The sequence below is a fragment of the Mus pahari genome, chromosome 2 (assembly GCF_900095145.1).
Source record: "Mus pahari chromosome 2, PAHARI_EIJ_v1.1, whole genome shotgun sequence".
NCBI lineage: Eukaryota > Metazoa > Chordata > Mammalia > Rodentia > Muridae > Mus > Mus pahari.
This window is the reverse complement of record NC_034591.1, coordinates 58,270,271-58,275,509: the sequence shown is the minus strand read 5'-3', so window position 1 is coordinate 58,275,509 and position 5,239 is coordinate 58,270,271.

Genomic DNA, 5,239 nt, shown 5'->3' with positions numbered 1-5,239 from the left:
CCATTATAAAATGCTTCTTTGTTTTGATATTTTTAAATCAAGTATTTTTGGTTTTGTGTGTGTGTGTGTGTGTGTGTGTGTGTGTGTGTGTGTGTGACAGAATCCCCACTATGTAGTCCCAGCTGGCCTGGAACTTCATATGTACATCAGGCTGTCTTCAAACTTACAGAGATTCAACTGCCTCTGCCTTTTGAGTGCAGGGATAAAAGTAGTCCTTCACTATAACCCGTCTATAATCACACATATTAAAAAGGCCAAAGTAAGTATGTGGTCATTAGTAGAAGTGAAACAAAAGCCAGAACTCAAAGATGTAGAAAGAAAGGTTCCGAGTGTCACATCTCTGCCGACATCTCCGCCCTGCCTGTAAATGGCTAGATAGTCAGAGTGTGGTGTGTCAGTCTCCTCAGCTTTCCACGGGGCTTATGGGAAGACACAAAACACCACCGGGAAGTCTCACATTTCTTTTATAAATATCATATGATACGTATTACTGTGAAACTTACTTCATCACTAATATATCATGGACACTTCCCCTTGGTCAACAGAGATAGCGCAAACTCCTTATTTTTAGAAGCCATATCATATTTGATCATTCCTCAGCCGCCTTTGTGGTTAGATGGAGTCACAGCACTGAGTGTTGCCCAAGTAGTGTGGACAGAAGATAGGACACCACTCCTAGACCTGGCCCACGGATTCTACCCATGGAAGGGGGTTCTTTTTTTCCTCCTGTCTGCCAGCTGGAAATGATGCACTATAAGAGTCACCCACACAGGTCTACTGTGGAAACCAGAAACTTCCTTGTGCTTGACGTTTGTATAATCCAGATTATATGTCAGTCAGTGGTGTAATAGCCTCTCACACAGTCTCAAAGGATCCATTAATTCATATAAATGTAATCTGGAGTGCAGCTACTTCTCTATGCGCTTAAATACACAAGCACAAGAAAGAAGAGTGGCCTGACATTCAGACATCTTACTCATTACACTAGAACATAGTTTAGTCAAAGTGAACTCTAATTTCCTTTGCTCAAGAGTTGAGGGCCTGTTTTCTTTTTGAGTGCCACTTTGTGTTCTTTCTTCCTGTCATTCTCATAAGAGTAGAAACGTTCTAAACAATTATTCCAGTTTTGAGGGCTTTTCACTTGCTTGTAGGTTGTGTTGGGTTTTTCCTCCTTTTGATTTTGAGACAGATTCTCACTCTGTATAGGCTGGTTTATAACTCAGACTGTACGTGCAATTCAGTGGGCCTTGAAGTCAGGACTCCTGTCTCAGCTTCCTGAATTCTGGGATCAGACATGCAACCTGGCTTATTTCTTGTTTCTTTTGCTTTCGCCTTGTAGGTGGGGTGAAAGACAAATGAAGAGATGTTGAAGTGAAAGGGAAGAAGCAGAACTTCAAAAACCATTTCTGTGGTGTAGATGCCTCTGTCTTAAACCTAAACGAGCCTCATAGCCCCTCCATGTGTTTCAAACTAAAGTTCCATCAACTTCATGGCTAAGACAAACCCCAAGATCTTGATGAAACAATTGTGGGGTAGAATTGGGTCACAAGTTTGAGGGACAAAAGGGAACAGTCACAGAGAGGTGTATGTGGTAGAAATACAGAAGCACAAAAAGACATTAGCATTTTTCCATGGGCCCACCCAACAGAGCTGCTTAGATCCACTGCCACCGTTAGGATCAGTAAGGCTTGATGGAGAAACAGACCCTGCCCTAAAGATGTTCTAAGGAAAAACACAATTTAGGATACAAACACTTGTACAAAAGAGACCAGCAAATCATACCCGTTGGGCCATGTATTTCTTTGGTCCATCAAGCAAATGAGAACTATAAGGCATTTTTGTGATTTCTCAAACTATTACAAAAACACTGAAGGTAGAGTGTTATATCCCCACCCCATGAAATTACTACTATTGGTATACTACATAGACATAGTATCAATCTGCCATCTAAATCCATATCTCTAAAGCCATAGATTAGCGCGGCCCTCAGACCTCATCTTTCTTTCTTTCTTTCTTTCTTTCTTTCTTTCTTTCTTTCTTTCTTTCTTTCTTTCTTTCTTTCTTTCAAGATTTCATTTATATGAATATACTGTAGTTGTCTTCGGACACACACCAGAAGACTGAATCCCATTATAGATGGTTGCGAGCCACTATGTGGTTGCTGGGAATTGAACTCAGGACCTCTGGAAGAGCCATCATCTCTCTAGCCCAAGACATTTCTTTGTGCTGCTGATGGCAATTAACACAGTAACACACAACTGATCAAAGTACAGAGAATAAGTGTCAGTGGTGCTCAGCATCAAACGGAACATCTTTATGACCACCACTAACCATTAAGACTCAAGGACCATTACAGAGGAGGAGGGTGGAAGGGCTGTAAGAACTACAAGGTAAGGGGGACCAGAGCTAAACAGGATCTTGAGATATAATAGGGCCACTGGTGAACTCATAAGCAGCTGCACAGGATAGAGACAGTTAACATTCTAACATGAGGGAGGGGGACTAACAAGGTCCAACCCCTAGCTAAAGAGCTATTGAAGTGATGATTTCTGGGTGAGCTGGGAGTGGTTGTTGTTTTGTTTTATTTTGTTTTGTTTTGTTGTTTTTCTTCTTTTTTAAGGCTATGGCCCATGGCAGATTAAGCATTCTCCAGCGGATGGCCCTGTGTCCATGAGTATATGGGTAGTACAAATAGGATTTGGTGGGGAGGGAATCAGAGTTGGGAGTGGTCAGTGAGGTGGAATGGATCTGGGAGTAGTTAGGGTAAATATGATCAAAATACATTGTATAAAATTCTCAAAGGATTAAAAAAACATTTGCTTTGTTTTGTTTTGAAGAAAGAACAAGGGTAAATGCCTGATGGGGTGCTGAGGCAGGAAGGAATGACACATGATCACATCAGGACCCTTGATGAGCAAATCAACGGTTGTCACATACACAGAAGTAGAGATGGGGAATCAGACATCTCTTTTGATGATAAAATGACTTCTTACTCAGACTTAAAACATTAAAGTTTTTTTCCAACCATTTCTTCCCAGTTTGGTGTCTCTTTCAACTTGTATTCCTGTTCAGAAATAGTCACTGTCCCTCTATTGCTTTATTGAATTAAATTCAAATTCCACTCCCTGGCACTAAAGTCATGCCCAATTCAGGGCCAGTATACTATCTGGTCCTACTTTGCACCCATTATTGCTTAACAGCTCTCTGCTGTCTGGGCAAGGCCATCTCTCTCCTGGGCATGGGTATTTGGAAGCTAAGTTCATTTCTGCATTTCCAGTCTTAACCCCTAAATCCGCCTAGTTTTTCTCATCTCACCCCAACCCCCACAGCCATTCCTGGCAGTGCTGCACACTGCAGTCAGTATCCCCGTCCTCTTCTGTACTGTCACCCGTCTCTCTGCTTCTCAAAAGAGCAAGTGGATTGGGCAAGGCAGCTCCCTGGGGTAGTGGCCTAAGAGTCCACAATCCTTGGGGACTGTGCACTTGCTCTACAATCACAGTCTTGAAATGTAGGCATTTTGGAGGCAGGAAGTCACTTCAAAAGTTAGACTTCACTTTGAACATGATTGGTTTTGCCAGATGTAGTAGTGCACGACTGCAATCCTAGTACTCAGAAGCTGAGGCAGGAGGATCACAAGTTTGAATCCATCTTGGATTACATAGGAAGAGTTTACCAAAAAAAAAAAAAAAAATGAAGATAGTAGGAGAAAGAGGAGAAAAAAGAGGAGGAAGGAAAAAGAAAGAGGAAGGGGAACAGGTCTAAAATCCAAGAATGAATGATTCCAGCCCTGCCATCCTTAGGTTTGGGGACATGTATTCGGCAGTTCTGCAGCGAGGTAGAGAGCCAAGGCACAGGCCAGGGGCACTGGTCCTGTTTCTGTGCTGCACCTTTGGTCTCTGGAGGATATGGAGCTGGTAACCAAGGCCCATTCTCTGCAGGAGGGTACCAGTGCACTGTATTGGATGGTCTGTGTGTATGGGCAGTCAGTCTTCTATAGCTAAGGATCCTGGATCCTTGATCGGGATTCTTTTTAACTGAAGCTACATTGAGCCTGTCATTGTTTCTCCTAAACAGTCTAGTATAATGGCTCCTCATACAACATTTACATTTTATTAGGGTAAGTAATCCAGAGATGATCTAAAGTATACAGGAAGAGTGCTGGCAAGAAGGCTCGGCAGGTAAAGGCCCTTGCTCTACAAGCCTGAGAACCTGACTGAGTTCCATCCCCTGAGCTAACCAAGGAAGGAGAAAACTGACTCTTTTGTTTGTCCTCTGACATTCACACATAATCTGTGATGTGTACACCTGTGTGCACACATATTACACACATGCAACAATAAACAAATAAACACATCAGATAAAGCTCATAATATCTCCCTGCTTTGAGGTTCAGTAAGAGACCTTGTCTCAAAAACAAGAGGGAACAGCTCCTAAGGAACAACACTCAAGGTTGGCCTCTGGCACACACATGTCTTTTGAAACTAGCAATTTCTACTGTCCCTTACCATCACAATGGCCCCCTCATATTGTCTCCTCGATATAGGCCTCTTTGCAGCCAGTAAAAGTTCTTAGCCACCTGTAGCTGATCTGGTGGCTCCTTAACTTCCCATTATCTCTGAGCAAATCTCAGCTCCTGGACTTGGTTTAGGAAGCCTTGCCTGCTACACCCTGCTCCTCTCTGACCTCCCTCCTCCCTCCTCCCCCTTTCCCTTCAGCCTCTCTCACCAGCCTCCTGGTCAGCCCTTATGCTCTAGTCAGACTGAATGTCCCTCAGCTGAGCCCTGTGACCTCTGACTCCACAGAGCTGCTGCTGGGAACGATCTTCCTCCCTGACACTAAGGCTTTGGTTTCCATGTCACTCCCTCTACAATGTTCCTGTCCTGTGTGCTCCTGGGTGTGAGCAAAATCAGCGTAAGAGGGTGGCCACAGCCGCCTTCTCCACTAACCACCAAAAAGAACCCTTAAATCCTTACCCTGCCCAATTTCTTCACCCCTAGAAAAAGGGTGAGAGTTTAATTTAATCCACAGGAGGAAGCCCTGGGATAGCTGGGGGTGGAAAATAGGAGATTTCCTAACTCTTGGCATGTGTTGTGAGTTTAGATCCTCCTTGGTATTGTTCCAGATGTGGAGAAAAAGGAGGGAGAGAGGGAGAGAGGGAGGTGGGGGGGGATTTATTCGAAGTTCAGTGGGATGACCTTTTCCCTTGACTGTGGCAGTATGCTAAGAGTGAACTTGGTGG